This window comes from Enoplosus armatus, chromosome 24 (assembly GCF_043641665.1).
Source record: "Enoplosus armatus isolate fEnoArm2 chromosome 24, fEnoArm2.hap1, whole genome shotgun sequence".
Taxonomy (NCBI): domain Eukaryota; kingdom Metazoa; phylum Chordata; class Actinopteri; order Centrarchiformes; family Enoplosidae; genus Enoplosus; species Enoplosus armatus.
Genome location: NC_092203.1, coordinates 10,625,926 through 10,644,589, shown reverse-complemented (window position 1 = coordinate 10,644,589; position 18,664 = coordinate 10,625,926).

Below are 18,664 nucleotides of genomic sequence, written 5' to 3'. Positions count from 1 at the left end.
TGTGTGTGTGTGTGTGTGTGTGTGTGTGTGTGTGTGTGTGTGTCCATGCATTCATGTAAGAAGTCAAGCCAGCACGCATGCACACACAACTTCAATTTTAAGCGCGAGTTCACACGTGTGTGGGTTCAGCGCACGGGAACGGCAGCTTACGTGGGCGTGTGTGTTCAGCACACAAGGTGGGCGAGATGTTGGAAACAGCTTGTGTCATCAAGTGTTAGCAACCTGTAATCCCATCTGAGCCGTGAGGATGTGCTGCCCCCCCCCTCACTCGCAACACTCTGGCTCCCCGGGGCTCAGAGTGCAACCTGCGCCCCGCTGATACCTCAGCTACACGAGGTTTCCAGGTGACTTACACACATAAACACCGGGAGGGGGGTCTCAGCTGTTAGCGAGGTGAAGCTAGTCCCCGAGCGGAGGGAGAGGAAACTGAAAACCACAGAGCAGGAGCAGGTAGCTGCACCGGTGGCGATTTATTCTGCCTCGCAAGGCTGGCAAGAGGCAGCTGCATGAGCCAGAACTGAGGGAAAAAGTAGCTTACGGTGGCAAATGTTTGCTAATGTTAGCAAAGTTTAGATGGATTACGCAATGTTAGCATGTCACAGATACACACTTCAACGGTCTTCTTGAGGCCCCATTCAACTGGCTCTCAATCAGATGATGTCTTTAAAGCAACTGACTGACATCTTGGAAAATTAGGGGGGAAAAAAATAAAGGTGTCATTACCACTTGTGGCCTGAGTGGCCGCTGTTAACAAAATGATTTCCTGACTTTCAGACAGCCATCATTTCCGGTTGACTTCAGTTGACTAACTATGATAGAAATTAAAGTTCACTTCACTGGCAGGAAGGTGGGAAATCCATCTAAACACTTTGGAAGATGGTTGACTGAGATAAAATGATATATTTTCTGCGTGGGCTAAAACATACAGAAATGGCAGAATGACCCTTTACACAGACGATAACAGAGGTTTAATGGGAGCGTTGTAAAATCTGATTGTGCTTGAGAGGGACAATTGAATGTTTGCTTTCTTTCCAGGCAGTTTTCGGACAAAATCCAAGATATGCATCACAGCTGGATTGGGTCCTGATTGGCTCCAGTCACTAAAGAATGACTGAAATGCATCCAATCAGGCCAGTTTGCAGCAGCTAAACTGGAAAGCCTCCACTCAGCAGGTTAGCACATTTGAATTAGGGGAGCTGCTGCTGACGGCCAGTCTGGGTTTACTTCTGTGAGGACTTTCATTTAAATTCATTTCGTTAAAATATGTTGTACTGTAAGGGACTGGAATTTAACCTGCTGTCCTGTCAAAAGTATTTATTTATTTAGATATATTTACGTGGACTGTACCACCGTTGTTTATTAATGGATCTTTTTCAGCAATCTACTTTTATACTGAAAGGGCAATATATACATAAATCAAAACACAGCCATCTTTTCAGAAACAAGAGGAACCAGACAAAGATGTCACACCCCACCCACATTATTTGACTGACAGATGGCTTCTTAGAAGTTCAGTGCAAAAACAAGCAACAAAGAAAGTGCGAAAATAGAACAATCTTTTTGGATGACGTATTCAAGGGAAAAAACTTGATTTCTTTTACAAATGGATGTTAAAAAAGGGATTTTGTGCAAGGTCCCTTTAAATTTTCTCATTAATTTTTTTGCAGATGCCACTTAGAAATAAGTAATGAGATCATATAACGTAAGAGGAAAATCTGAGGTGATGTTTCATTCAACGCTGACATCAAACACACGACTCTGAGACAAATTATCACCTGCAAAGAGCCGTGGTGAGAAAAATGCCATGGTTACGAATCACAAACAGGCAAATTGTTGCTTTTCTCGAGTGACAAGTGTTGAAAGGTATTTTTCTACCTTTGAAAATTAAATGTAAAAATGACAACACTTTTTAAAATCAGACAGCAGTGAAGTTGTTCATCCTACCAGGGGAAAAGCACCTGACTACAACCAGATTCATCATGACTGTCAGTCTTTGAGATATAGATCTGTATTTTCTCTGTCACAGGTTTGATCCCCACAGGAGAACACTGAACTTCTGACGGCTTATTATTATATCTTTGTAATAAATTCGAAATTTTCCTGAAATTCATAAAATACGCATTCGTTTATACATGTTGAGATGCGTTTATGACATATCATGGGCTTTGAATGGCTTTTATGTGCCTTGGGTAATGAAACTGTGTCTGCATGTAAACACGGCCATGATTTGTAACATTTGACAATTAAATTACATGGGGATGCTTGCTCCGCAGAGTAAATACCTTAAACATTTCCTCACCGAAGAAAAGAGGCTGCACTAAGGTGATTCTAATGGTAGGCTGGCAAGTCCGCAGAGATATCCATTCAATAGGCAATTTAAAAATGGAAGGAGGAGGTTTGACTAAGCAATAAAAGCGTTGGACTGCAAGCGAGAGCAGAAACACAGAGCGAGGTGGTGGTGGAGGGGGAGGGCAATTATCTTATTTATAAATCAACAGCAATCCCACTGATGACTTGATCTTAAATTTGATCAAGCTGTAGGTTTTAAAGTCCCCTAACCAAAAAAAAAGAAAAAAAAAAAATCATTGATCTAATTCCCTTTATTGGTAATAATCACGAGTCTCCGTTGGCCCGCACTAATCAGAATCCCATTGATCTGGACTGGAGGACTGAGAGAAAGGCGGCCTCAGCTGAGTGACTTCAGTAGTCAGTGTTAAAAGGATAAGGCCGGTGTCATATAGCCCCAAGCGTAATTGTTCGTACTGGAGATGTAACTCTTAATAAATGGCATAGTTTCATCTTTAAACAAGACCAAGAGTTTACAGCCACGCTAAGCAGCTCTGCGAGGCTGTAATGCTCATAGTAAATAAGTAGTGGACAAATGTCAACCTGCTGGTGGCGCTGGAGTAAAAGTCAGGGCCAGGATCACCAAAGCTGGTAAGATTCATCCTCTGAGAATCATGAATTTTGTGCCAATTTAAGTATTTTGACCTGCTGGTGGCACGAAACGGAAAGTCAAGCAATCATCAAAGTCATTAGGATTCATCCTCTGGGCACCATCAATGGCTGTACCAAATTTCAGGACAATCCATCCAATAGTTGTTGAGCTATTTCACAAGAAACAAATAATGTCAACCTCATGGTGGCTCTAAACGACACATTGCAGAGGACATCGCATGTTGAGATTTGAGCCTCTCACTCATTCTTTCTTCTACTTTAGTGAGTAAAAAGTGTGATGATAATAAAACTGCTGCCACTTTAAGTACTGCATGTTATCTCATAAAATCACGCTCTATATGATCATGCTGACATAACTAACCCCACCCGAGTTGATAAATGAGGTTACCAGGTTATCGAGGGCATTATTATGCAGCAGCCTGTCACTTCAAAACATCATCAACACCATCACCATCCTCATTAGCGTGCTCACTTTTACAGGTGATGCCGCTGGAAGACGACACCCCGACTCTGTAACACGAGTCCAAATGATGCTCGGCCGGAAGGAAAGCACCCACGACAAACAAAAAGATCATTAGAGCACATTAAAATCCACATTACAGCTTGTACTGCCTCCTCAGGAGTCAGGCTCGCTGGGTGAGTCATCGGCAGGCCTGCTAACTCGCCGCACCGTGGCCTAATGACAGCTCATGTGGACGCCTGCCCACTGATTGCAATTTGGCAGCAACGCGATCAGAAGCTCACAGAGGTATATGATGTTACTGTATGTGGGCAAACACAGATCGGCTCGACAAAACTGAGCGCTGAAGCCAAACGAGGGCGAAGCGTGCATCCTGAACCGACCCTGGCCTGCCAGCAAAGACGTGAAAACGCAGTCACTCTGAAATAACCTCCTCTCGTTCTGCACGTTCTCCGGAGATCAACGAGGAAAGGTTGCAACATGTGGGGGAAGAACTGTTTCTACGCCTAGAAAGTAAACATTAAAATAATATTAATAATTCTCAAAAGTATTTAACAAATTCAAGGAAAAACCGACCAGTTTCTATGTTTGTTAAGTGGTGTAATTCTCATAGTGCAGCAGAAAATGTTTCAGAAATATAAATATTATCGGTTTGAAATAATTTATAAAGGGTGAAATCAGTTGGAAAAGTGACTCAAGAGACCAATGACCACACCCACAGGAGCAACACCTGGACCAGAATGCAATGCAGCAGCAAGACAAGAGGCATTCTGGTTAAAATCAAGAGGCAGGCCTGTCAGGTTCAGAGTTAATAAGAACACTTCATTGCAGAGTTCTCCACCCGACTGCATTAAAAGTACATTTCTTGTTCAAATTGACTCTTATTTAGAACGCATTTTAGTCGAGAACACAACGTTTCCACGGATACTAAACATGTCCGACTAATTTTGACATCTAGAACATTTCCATCTGATGTAATGGTGAAGCTATAAAAAGAAAATCATGGAATCATCATCATATAGCTGTAATGAAAGGCTGGAACAAGCAGATACAGACTGTATATGTCCCGCTGACGTACACTCTGGGGGGAAAAAGGGGGTTTCTACTACCTTTAAAGCTTAATTAAAGGTGAAAATCAGGGTTAAAATCTCACATTGACTTCCAATCGTAATACTGTAACCCGAGACAGTCTTGAGACTCAGTGCAGCTTTTCTCACAACATCCACATATCCAGCTGTACTTAAATGTATTATCTCTGAGCTGAGCTTCATGTGTGCTAACCCCCCTCAGTGTTTCGCCGACGGTGACTCCTGCAGCGACAATCACAGGATCAGAGCGAGAGGATCCACAGCAGCAGCAGCACAGCACAGCACCGTCGCTCCCCCATGATAAATGAGTTTGTATTGTCTGTCATGCCGGCTTCCTGCCAGCCCAGGTCACTGGTTATTAAATTACCACTTGCCAATGTCCTAAATGCTGATTGATGGATGAGCGTGGCAAATGAAGGACTCCTATGACTTTTGTTTCCCCCTCCCAGTTTTCTCAGTGCGAGGGGGAAACCTACACCAGATTGTTATTGACAAGTATTGAATGCAGGCTGGTGGCTTTCTTCCTGAATTGTTCTTGGTGGTTTTGTTACCGTTTCATTTTCCTCAACAGGGTTTGCCCATTTTCTAACCTTACTGGATCATTTCTACAGATGTACATGTCACAAATGTCCCTCTAAAATAGACCAATGGCTCTCTAAAAGCAAAAGGGTACATATTTTTAGTTTTTTCTTTGAGCTCAATAGGCCCCTTTTTTTTACCATTTTACAGCACAAAGCTGCAGCCTCACCCCCAAAGAACCACTGCCTGCCAGTCATTACCTTTTCAATGACTGACCTTTGCCAAAGCATGTAGAAGTACAGGCAACACATGTAAACAAACGTGAACCCTACAAGAGTTGCAGAAGTGCACTGAAAAACCGCTTTACAAAACTCAACTCCGACCAACTTTCTGAAAGAAATCTACATTTTTGCTCGTTATAAACTTTTGAATGGCTGCTTGAAAGGAACGGAGCTGAAATCGGAAAAAATGAGACTATTCATCAACAGTTACGTCGACTGCTACGTGTTTGATTTTGACCAAAACAGACAAAGGGAGTTCTGGAAAATCCATCTTCAACTGTACCCTCGTGCCTTGTTTTCTGCATGCCCTGATGTCGGGCTGGTGTGTAGTCATGTGGGCTGTGTGTGAGAGTGTGTGTGTCTCAGGGGTGTGCTCGGGGTTAGGGGCATTGATGAGTCTGTGGCTGACATTTGAGTGGGATTGAGGGGGAGTGCAGATACTAAATCACTGCATTGTTCTGCTGTCGGTGCGTCCTGTCGTTACTGCACTTTACCGGCCAACATGATGCTTCTAATGGGATAATAACCAATTACACAGGAGCACAGAAACTTCATAAAAACCCAAAGCCTGAGGTGCTCACACCAAAAAACCCAAGAAAGTTAAAGCAAAAAGTGGAAAAGTAGCTGTTGAAAATGATTAGCAGTGTCTTTATTCAGCAGTCACAAAGAAGAGTTTTTGGCTGCAAAGCCTTCATCAGCCTTATGAAGAAGCACTGGCTCACTTTGTTTCTTCTTTTTTCAGTCATTGTTAACTATGCCACATTTGTGTCTAATGATAAGGTAAATGAAAGGATATTTCAAAGAGAACTGGCCCTCCCTGAGTAGTTTTTTTTTTTTTTTTTCTTTTTTCAAAGACTGGACAAACTGGAGCAGTTTGGAAAAAGACCGCAGGCGTGCCGAATGATTGTCAGCCATGCAAATAATCACTTACTTACACTCAGTGAGTTTGCTTCGGATAAGGCAAATTACCATTTGAAAATGAGCTCAAAAACACTCTGGGCGAAAAGCTTGCATCATGATTCGCAGTTATATTACTGCAGATACGTAACTACTCATACATACACACAAATGCTGACAAACATGCACAAAGAAACGCCGCTCTGTGCAGCCTCTGAACTGGCTGCAGGGACATCATATGAATGCTCTGATCTGATGGAAGGTTTGTCTTATTGCTGCATCTAGTTGAAATTGGTTTTCAGCCAGTCAGATGCTGCTTCGGCTTTATTTTCTGGTTGCTGATGTTGTGATTGTTTGAAGGCATTTCTGCAACATTATAAACGAGTATAAATGGTGGATGTTGACAGAGCAAACTGGATAGAGTGACGATGACACGCTGGAAAGTCAGCAGACTCAAACCTGCAAACAAAAACCACAACAGGAACTTAATGCGACATAGCTGTCAGGTGACACTAAATCCCAGTTCAAGGCAGAACGAACACACGACAATGAACACCATGTAGTCCCACTTCTCCAGCGACCACACCTGCAATTTTATCAAGATATATTGGAGAGCCCTGATTCTTGGACTGGAATGAGCATACATGATGATGATGATGATGATGGCAACCCGATATTAAAAATTATGGCTGCTTAATGCTGATATCGGCCACGTCACAGAGCCTAGCATCACCCGTTCATGTATTAAATGGTTTCATTTCATTGGTCACATGATGGTAAAATAAAAACAATTCAGAAATCTGCATATTAATGAATGTGAAATGTCTCCTTGGTCCCGGCTGGGAGCGTCCTGGACTCTCAGACAGGTGTTGGGAGTCAGTGTGTCCTTTGGACTGACAGTGTATCAGGGTGAATAGCCAGGTTATAAAAAGCTCTTTAAGCCCATCTTATCCTTTTACTTGCTGAGTCTTCGGTTGAATTCAGAGCTACTGTCAACAATATGAAGTTCCCGGACGGGATTGGGAGGTAAGCAAAGTTTTAGCTCCAGTGCTGAACTAATGCCAGTTTGATTAACTGCTCTGGACACAAACAGCGGGGGTTTCTGATCCCTCCACCATTATAGTTTTCAGAGCTTACATTGTGCTGCTCCCTTTCTGACCTTCTTCAGCAAAGGCCGACCTATTATATCATCAGAAAATGACTACAGCGTGTTGTATACGTGATACAAAAACTACGGCGGGTGTGAATCAGAACGGGTGTCATTTTGGTTGAAAGCGCTAGAGCGCTTTTCTGAAGCTCGGCTTTATTTCCAGCAGATGCATGGCGGAGAATGAACATTTGTTTACATCCCCAGATACATTAAGTGTTTATTTGATAGCAAACACAATCCAAATTGTCACTTAGCGATGCAAGCTCCAAGTCCAATAAGCCACGGGTCTTTAAAAGTCACAAAGTGCTGCCATGTTTAACAGGGTTAAATACACAAACAAAGATGGATTGAATGTGTAATTTGGAGCATTCAAATTTGGTGGGAGAGAAAAAACAACAATATTTCTCTGGGAGCATGCCTTGCTGCATATTAATTCTTATCGTGGTGATGAATAATCATGCTTCTTATGAGGAAGAGTCAGTAGAATACAGCAGCACTTTGAGCTGTCATAATTAACAGACTCACTCAACAATGGGCACATTCTCAAAGAGACTTCTTATTAACACAGACATAATGGGTAAAGTGCATATTAAAATGGGTATTTAGAGTGGAAGGGATCAAAACTACCAATGAAAACACAGTTTTATGGTCGATGTGTTTCATTGTTTCAGCGTCAAATGAATGCCAGCCGACAGCCGAGGCCTGGGCCGTACTGTACGGCTGCCCCGAGGTGTCAAAAAGCTTCGCTGTGACACTGCCATTACCCACGGGGCCTGTGCACACCTCATTAGCGACAGAGTATCCTTTGGCCACCCATGGGCGAGATTCAGTCCCTTGGTGGCTTAACAAGATCACATTTAAATCCGTGGCGAGATGGGGAATCGCTTCCTGATGAACATTCATCAGCGGGACACAATTATTTCCAGGCTGCTTCAATTTCTGATCTAGATTTGTGAGGAATTCACAAAGATCTAACTGATTTTCTGGTGAAAATATGTATAAAAAGGTTTAAGGGTGAGTTTTCTAATCTAGCTTTCGTAGCAACAAGGCAGGCAGATAGTTTTGGTTTTATTTTCCCATGTTTTTTGCGATTTCCTTTTTGGCTCTAACAGCATTGAAAATGACAATTATGAAATTCAATAGCAGTGCGTCTTTCCAGTAACAGTGTCCTGGTTACTCTGGATAATCCATCGAGTCCAATATGAACAGTTTTCAGTGGAACTACTTTCTACCGAGGAAAAACGATTCATCTCAAAACCTGGTCAAATAAAACCAAAACTATCTGCATCTTTTTCGAAAACGTGTTTTTCTCGTGAAAGAGGTGGAAGATGGTAGGACAGGTCTTTTCTTCTCTAAAAAGGTGAGCAGAACATCAACACAACCTCCTTTTCTCTTCTTGTGGAGAAACTAAAAACATCACGTTGGCTCAACCAAAAAGACAATCACAACCAACGCAGATTAACACGGGCGACTCGTCCTCGTCAGCAAAATAAAGAAAGAACAAAGAACTTCCATCTTCTAAATGTTCCTTTACATCATGAGACGGATGGTTAGGGGCCGTAATTCAGCGATGAGCCCTGAATTCCAACTGAATAGCCTGTTCCACAGTGTGCCTGTCAAGGGTGATTACAAGCTTAGCAAGAAAAATGAGATACTGGTTGACCTATTTCTGAACACTTTGTTTCATGCCGTCCCCCCACAATCTCCCCTTCCTCCATTTCGATCCTTTCTTCCAACCAAGTTTGCCCGTTCCTTTCATTTTTTATTCCAGCCTCTCTGCCCACCGGTTCCCTCGGAGTAGAGGTCAGGTCAGAGGCCACCTGGCTCGATCACGCCGCCGAGTGCGAGCAACCTGGCAACAAAGGCCTCTGCTGTTGGAGATCTGTCGCTCGGTGGCAAACTTTCACCTTCACCCCCTCCCCTCTAGCCTCTCTGTGAAGAAAACCCCTGCAGGGATGCTTCAATGGGGGCCTGTGAGCGCTCAGTCCTCTGAGGCAGCAAAGTTTGGATGCTGTCATGAGGAGAGTCACACTGGGAACTCATCAGCGAGAGAAAGGTGGCAAATAAAGGAGGTGACGCACCTCTGCTTCGGCTCGCGGACAAAGACGCTCAGAGACGACGCGGCAACCTTTATGGTCACCGTTTCTCTTTGACATCATCGGATGATGAGCAGCCTCATTTGGCTGTCAGGATTTATTTTCTAAATGTGTCTAAAATGCAGCTTGAAGAGCCTTTTTATTGTTTCAAAAACAGATTTTCAATCGACTAATAAAAAAATGCTTAATTGAAACAATACGCTATGAAATGAGATGAAAGCGTATTAGTTTCTCAGTGCCACTGATGTCCTGAAAATCCTGTGTGTTGAGTTTTGCAGATAAGAGTTAAAGAAACACAGGCTGGCAGCGGGCCCTTCTCTTCTCACATCCTCAGCAAAGCAACATGGGAGACCAGGGGTTTGGTCTTAAGAAGAAGTAAGTAGAGTTTGTTATTTCACCGCCTTTGACTAAGGTCATACCAAATTAACAGACGACTGACTGAATAAAAATAGCATACCATTAATTCTTTTTTTCTCCTCTCTGCTCATAAATCTTAAAGGTTGACCTGATTTTTAATGTTAAACTATGTGGAGAAATTAAAGAGGAGGAGGAAGGGGGGAAAAACATTCAAATAAGCAGCACGGACTAATTTCAACCATGTCGCCAGCTCAGGTTTCATGTGGGATCTGCGGGAACTAAAAATACTTTTGGTCTTTTGTGGGGAAACAATTTAAAACCTCACAAAAACAATGCTCAGTCGCAGCATTAGAACGGGCATTTTCAATTATGCTGGCAGAGATTTTGAAACTTTATGGTCAAGCAATGCTGAGAATTATAATCAATTTTCAGGTGATAAAAAAACATAAACAGTAGGGGGGGGGGATGAGCCATTTAATTGCCACCACATTCGTTAACAAGCTTAGCTCTTGTCTCAGCGCTGTGCACCACACTCAGCATTCAAATAGATCCTAATTATTTCTAGTGAAGGTCTTAAGATTGTCAACTCTTGTGTTGGCCAATGATAAAACATGGCTCTTTCAAACTTAATCATTACAAGTACATTCAACGAGCATAAATGGCTCAGAGGTTAGAGCTGCATTAACTCTCGTGTCCATGTTGGTTGGATGGCCTGGCATACGCAAAAGCAGATTACATCCTCGAATCAAACCCTAACTGATGATCGCGCTCCTAAACAGTCAATTATGGAATGTTTACTGTGGTGTTTTGTGCCGTTATTTGTTTCTGTTCGCTTGATAACATGCGAGGATGACTTTAGATTGACAAGGATTTATGGGGGGAAGCAGCGAACGGAGTAAAAGCCAATCACGTAAACACCAATTACAAGTCCGCTGAGGAGAATTAAAGCGGCTGAATCAAGATTTTTTTTTTTCTTTTCCTTTTTCTAAAACAGACGAAAAGAAGGCAAGATACCGGATGTTTAATGAGGAGAAGGGATGATGGGCAGTGCTCGCATCATAATATGCAAATCAGCTCTGAAATAGCGTCTGATGCACTTCTGTACAGCAGTGGATATGAATGAAGACCACTGGTGCTAAATTATTATGATAATTGAGGAGTTTTTGGAGGCACAACTTGTGTTTTGTGTCAGAAGCAAAATAAAGTAACTCCCCCCAACACAACCCCCCCCACCCCACCACAGTGATCCTCTCATCCTGACAAACTTTTTAGGGCTGATGAGATGCAGAACAATCACTAGAAATGCTCCATACAACAAATGGCTCAAGACATAAGTTCATCAGCACATGCTGATCGCATTTCAGGGAGCTGCCAGATTACCTCTGCACTGTTCATATCAAAGACCAAACTCTATCAAACTCAATCTCAACTCAACCTGGATTCTTTTTGGATCAGCTTAAAAACTAAAATGCAAAGAAATGTCGATTTCCTCCTCCCAAATCTCCGGTCTATTTATCTAAACAACACTATTAATTAAAAATCAAGTATTAAAAGCCTCAAATTACAAGTGAAATAGAGTCTATGTCTGTGATTTCAAACCTTTCTGTCTTGTGACCCCTTACAATGAAAGAATATCTGCTTGTGTCACTGAAGTGTGAAAGTGATTTTCCCCCAAAAGACTCTGATTCACCATATTGTCCCTTTGAGTATAAGTAGTGAATCAGTGGACCTGAGGAAGACAAAGGACAGTATGTGACTTCTTAGGAATATAGAGAGAATTATGCCACTCTATTTGTTCTTCTCTTCATTTTTTATTAATTTGCCAATAAGAAATGATGAATTCAAAGCTAACTATGAGCCCTTGCAATAAGGACACCTTGGAAGCAGAGTTCCATGTAAAGTGCTTTTTACAATGTGGTACAGGGCCTGAAAGCAGACAAAAACAAGACATGCCAAACAATCCTAAACAGTAAATCCTTCAGCGGCCTCCCGCACGTGTAATCAAGGTGTAATTTGCTCTGCAGCTGTGAAACGACTCCTTTCATTCGGTCCCCACATTGCGGTGATTGTAGAACAATGGAACAAGTTGAGAGCAGAAACAAGAAACTCTGGCGAATGCTATTAATAAAAGACACATCTCGTCACTCTCAATATGGCAGGCAAACCTAGCAGGCTTTGAAGTCCTCTCCTCTCGCTTAACTTAACCCAGTCTCCACTCATCTCTCGCTCAAACTCTGCCTTTAATGTGGCGAGCTGGCCAGCCTCCTCGTACCGTCCCAACAATCACGTCACTGGACGTCTTCAGAACTGGGATTATTTGCATTTCCTGGTCCGTTTGAGCTTCAATCACACAAAAGGGCCCAGGACCGCCGAACAAAAAAAGAGCAGGGAAAAAAAAATCACCCCTAAAGTAATGTGGTGCCGCAGAACTCAAACCAGATGAATCTTCTCTATTTTTACCTTTTCCTTTGCCAAGGAAACATCAGGCACATCCTGTACGCTTCAGTGAAGACGGGCCGGCTAAAGCTTTCTAAAGAGGAGAGGGAACAAAGATGTTTCACCCCCCACCCCCCTGCACACATCTCTCCTTCCTATGTTTGCTTGATTCTGTTGTGTGTGATCTTAGAGATGGGGATATTGAAAATGATATGACACAAACACACACAGACAGACAGAAACCTGAGCATTTTGCACAGATTCAGGAAACGGCAACTGAGCGCTTGAAGGCGACAAAACACATAAATTTGTTGCTAAACAGCTGATTCCAGATGCTGTTACAGTCTTTGAGACGGAGACGATCTCTTTGGACGTGTTCAACATTCGTGGCAGGCTAAAACTTATCATTCAAAATGATAAGCAACACGTTTGTTTGGTTCAAAGATCATCTGATGTGTTTCCATAATCCATAAACTCAGTGCTTCTGATATACGGCAGCAGTCAAGAACACGAAAAATACTTTCTGGTGATTTAAAAAAAGCTAAGCTAACATAAATAGAGAGCAAACGGTTTGTCAATCGATTAATAACTGATCAAGGAATTCAATTATGAATTATAAGCAGAAATACCAAACATAAAGGTTGCGCTATGGGGAATCTTTTATGAACTAAGCAATTCATTTCTAAAACACAACGACATAAATTATGAATGTAAATAACTGGGAGCTGCAGCCCCATATCATGTCCCCTAAAAGGTCATTTTTAACCAATAGTGCAAACTATTAGTAATAGTAACAACACAAAAGCCAAACGAGGAAGCTAAAGTTTTGAAAGTAAGCCAATTAGCCTTGTTAGCCTTCCAAGTTCCATTTACAGCTATAGTGGCCTGTAGCTAGCCTCTAGGTAAGCTAAGTTAGCCTAAGGACATTCAATTATTTGTTATTCAGTTTTAAAAGATAAAACCAGTGAAGTTTTCAACTAACAAAGTTATGTTGAAAGCATTTTCTTCTTTAAAAAAACATTCAAGCTAACTGTTGCTTGCGCTACAAACACAACCTGCTCATAAAATCATTGCTCCACAGCGCCTCGAGTGGTCAAAATCTCCACAGGACACCTTTAAGCTGCACTCCAAGACAAGAAATTGTAGTTCTTAGCTTCCCCCCTGTGCGGTTTAACTCAGCCAATAAAACTATTGCTGCCCCTGTAAAATATTTGTGTCACTAAAACTCCAATCTGCTAATGGCCACATAAAACAGCATTTCAATCTGAGCAGACGGTTGTGCGCTCTCTTCCTGCACACTGGAAAAAATAGAAAACACTTGAGCTATTTGCAGCTAGTCTGCTTGATTCAAACAACATGGCACCTGTGACTATTCAACAAGGGCACTTTCAAATTGCCCGTCATCAGTAAAAGCTGCAATTTCTAACACACAAAAAAAAAGGAATAAAGACGCACAGCCGGTGAAAACAGACATGAGCCTCTATCGTTGTAATCAGGTGGAAATTGTGAGGCCTGTGCACACATTCCTGCTGCTGCTGGGAGTGCTGATACACTGCAGGGCTGCACAGAGCAGCTTCCGCAGAGTATATTATGTTCCAAATAATTATTGATTTTCATCTTTGCCTTATCATATTTAGATTAAGCTGGACAAACCTCCCTCCACAGAACCACTGATTTAAAAATCTGCTTTTTCATGTTTTAGTCAGGATTCTCCCGTCTCCCCGCACACACTCATTTCTGTAATTGCTTTTTCATATTTTGGTTAATGGCAGCGGGTGTTTCTGTCCAGAAAACACACACACACAGAAACACACACTCAGATCCATAAATGTGCAAACGAGAAGCAGAGATTAATGTGTTGTGTTTAAACCTAACCTTTTCTGTAAGTCAAGCGTTCTGCCGGGTTATTTCTAATTTAAAACTGGAGCTATACCAGCCCCTTAACATCCTCATCCTTATTAAAGACATTTCAGGACACGCTGTAGCCAGGAGGCACGGTTCAAATATATATGATTCAGTGTCATTTGCAGAGGAAATCTGGGTTTTAGAGGAAGTTAATTCTGCCTTTTGCGACTGCAGCGGTGACAAATGTAGTCTGTGGTCCAAGGTTTTTCTTCAGCAGTACAGGAAGAGCTGCTGTCGAGCCTGTAAAGTGTCACTAATTACTGTGTAACTGCACTTAATTCAAATTATGCTCTTGATTTAGATTTTCTTATTATGCTTTAATCCTAACTTGGCTTTGAAAAGGGCACTTGTATTACTTAACCAACATTTAACTCCAATATTTACTCTCATTTTAGTTCAGTTCTGGCTCAAACATGTTCACCAGATAGCCCGCTAACTTTGTCTGTCTGCCATTTGGTGCTGGGCTTAAGGTGGGTTTATTAGAACTTGTTTGCAGAAAACAGCTGCCGGCTGCAAATGGAAACAAGATTTAGAGTTTTTTTGGGGCAGAAAAACAAAATAAAGTGCTGAAATCCACAGAAATGAGGGGGAATGCAGAGTTGGTGATAATCCCACAGAATTAACTCTCCATCTCTGATATGTAACCTTTCCTGTGGCACCTGACGGTTCCACAAACAGTTATGACACAAACTCCACCCATCTGGCAACCAGAGCGGCCTAAAACAAATGCTATGAATTATTTGCAGCTCCTATTTGTCCCTGCTTTGGTATACATAGCCAGTGTGTTTATTTGAAATCAAAGGGTGTGGCAAAAGCCGGGTAATGAAACCCAGCTGCAGGCCGCAAAGACACTGGATGGCTTCCCTCACAACATGGGCCGGAGAGAGGGCCGAGTCGGAGCATAACACAACAAGAAAATCGAAAAAATACAAACAAAACGAGTGATTTGCACACAAAAGAAAACTGAATCAAGCACAGCCCATCCACTGGAGAGAGGTTCTTGTAAACAAGTGGCCGTGCTAAAACAATACAGCTGGATTTCCTCTCGGTAAGCGACGATAATCATCACTCACTGTTTACCGCAGTGGAGAGGGGTTCCAGCCCCAAAAGCCTCTGGTTCCCCAATAACACAAACGAAGCTGGATCCACTAACTCTATCTCTGTGATGATGCATTTCTACACCAAGATTTAGCACCGCGCGTCTCCCTACTGTCCAAACAGATCAGGAAAAATTAGATTTATGTGTCTTTTCTGAGAGAAAGAGAGAAAGTTTAGCTTTAGTGCATTTTTATCAGAAAACCTGAGTTTAAACCATAATTTTGGCATAACTTACCTCCTAACTATGACAAAATGTCTCTTTTTTTTAATGTATTCTAAATGTCCTTAATATCTGAGAGCCTGGAACACTTTTTCCCCAGCAACATTTCCTAACCATTCCAAAACTAATCATTTCTCTTTATGGAAAAAGAGCTTATCATATGCAAAGTGCTCGACATCAATGTCTTCATATTCTCGTTTGAGAAATTCATTGCGCGGTGAATTCCCTCGGGAACGCCGCAGCCAAGTTTCTGCCTTGCAAAAGTTTTTTTTTTTTTTTTTTTTTTTTTATTCTCTCACTTTAATTCAACTTGGCACGTTATTTCTCAGAAATACCGTCGGGCTCGGGGGAGAAACATAGACGTGGTCTCACTTGTTAGTGCGGGTTTTAGTGCTGAATAAGGATCAGACAATGGCTGAGGGGAGAGGGGCTGCAGTCTAGCGAGGTATTGACACAGGAGATATTGCCTGAACAAAGTGGATCCGTGAGAAAAGGGAGAGAGCGAGCGTGAAGGAAGAAAAAAAGAGAAAGATTATCTTAATTATCATTCAGGAGCTGCTTAGTGCAGCACCTGTGCATGAATAATGTCATTTATAGGCACATTGAGATGTGCATAATTCCCCCTTAAATCATACACATTAGCGGCATAACAAGGGATGAACAAGTCGGCCTCTCGCAGGCTCAACTAGGAGCGAGGGGGTTCATTGTCAGCCCCTCACCTCCCCAATAAGAATGTATTTCTTTATTCAAAGACTCCACTCTTCTCTCATTTAACACTTGCTATTCGGTCCAGAGGAGCTGTGAGGTTACATATACTGCTTCATATTACCACGCTGGGTTTCATTTGTGCACTGCATGACTTCAAGGATATTTTAGGGCTCGGAGCGTGATTTAACAGCAGAGAGGTTGTGTGATCGCATTTGTTTTGAAGTAAAAAGCAGAGAGGAGATCCTTACAAATACACATGAATCAGTGCGACGGTCCTCTGGGTCGGAGCCGACGTTAAATAAAGTGGATATTAAAGATATAATATTACGTGTGAACGTTCGGGAGTTAAACGGTGACACAAGGCAACAGGAGGAGGAGGACTAGTAGCAGTCAGTTGATGTATTAGTAGCGAGTACTTTTACTAAAATAGAAGTAGCAATACCGCAGTGAAGGAATAAGTCCTGCATTCATGTATTAACTTAAGCAAAACTACAGAACTACATGCATGAAGTACTGCTGGTAAAAGTACTCATTATGCAGAACATTGTATTATACAAATGGTGTATAATTATTGATGCATATCACACCTAAGTAAAAAGTACAATATTTCCCCCTGAAATTAAGCGGAGTGGAAGTATAAAGTAGCATTATTTAAGTACAGTACTATGTGATATTGGGTACTAATGTAGTAGTACTATTGTAGAAGTAGAATAAGCGACAGCAGCTGTTCAGGAGTACTAGCTGTATTATAGTAGCAGCAGTAGTAGATATGGTATTACACAGTATTAGTAGTACTGACTACATGCGTATTCGCATGAAAACATTTTACCTTCGTTGGTGTGACGTTACAGCCTCATCTTACCTCACAAAGAGCTTCATCTTCATCTTCATCTGTGTGGCGTGAAGTTGAAGATGATGAGGACTTCTGCTCTAATGCCAAAAGAAATTAAATAAAGTCAGTACAGTCCAATAAAGTCTGCCTTACCTCAACAGCAAAACGTCTTAAGAGTGACTACTTAGTATTTTATAACCAGTAAATTAACTTCCAACAGGAGCACAAAACAAACAGCTGGAGCTAACACACCTGAATCAAATGAAATAACGTCGGTAGCTTCATATGAGAGGACGTCTGCCAGCAACACCTTCAACAGAGAGACAGGGGACAAGAAGAAGAGGAAGGAGACAGGGGCGTTAGGCGCCACCTGCATGCTAAAGCTAGCTAGCTACCAGGTAACAGCTAATTAGCATATTGCAATTAAGCGCTGTATTCGACCAAAAACACTTTCTCAAGATTAACGAGTCAACGCAGCAGCTTTACAAAGTCCGGCTCGTCCAGAAAGTAAGATTTACACGTCTGCTCAGCGTTTTTTCCCCCAGGTTTGAACTCTTAATTGACAGGAGGACGAGCGACGACTCACCTCTGATCAGCGTGACCTCCGCTAACTGACGACTGCAGCGTCGCATCACACAGGAAACGAGGTCAAAGGTCACATGATACACAAAATAAAATACACAAAATAAAAGCTCCCCGTAATTAGATAGATATTATTTTATTTTTTTTACTTATACATAATATATTTTCTCTTATTTCATACTTGCTTTGGCTATTTGTCTATTTTCCATGCCAATAAAGCCCCTTTGAATTGAACTGAATTGAATTTACAAATAGATTAGATAGAAAGAGTACTGTCAACTGTCTGGCATGTTCATTAGTGTAACGCTGGTTACCCTCAGCGTTAACTAAACTTAATAATTACTTATTAATAGTTCGCCCCCAACGTAGGACAACTGAACACTCACAACCATACGTGATACATCATTTCAGTTTTGAACAGAACAGAATACAATACATGCGGTTATTATCAAATTATGCCAATATCTCATTAAACCAAAGTAAATCTTCCCACAAAACTAAATCTCATCTTACATTAACTTGATCGCTAACGGGACAACACATAACAGTACCAGCAGAGAGTGCAGTAGTAGGTGCAGTACTAATAGTAGTGGTACCGGTAGTAGCAGTCCTGCATCTCATTTCTTTCCGCACAGATACCACATGGTACACTGATCCAGTTGAACCACAATGACACTGTATCACAGCTCCAAAATGTCAGCCTTTCTGGATAACAGCCTTGTTGGACCACTGTGTACAGTGTTTCACACTTCATCTGAGGTAATTTGAAGGGTTTCAAATAACCAAACTGGAGTGAGGTATTCATATGACAACAGTGAAATAAAGGGTGATACATGACATTTATTCTCTGAGGTCTTGTTGTTCCTGCACCACTTGTGTGTACTGGAAAAGCGCTTCCGATACTTCATTCTAACCAAGTTCACTGTGTCCCTGAAGAATAAATTCACGCCCATCGTGTGTCAAACAGCCCTTGAAAATAACTGCTCAGGCCTCAATTTGAGTACGAGCTGGGTGGGGTTTTGCCAAAACGGTCCACACTCCAGAGCCGGAGAGCATTTGTCATCCAAATCACATTTT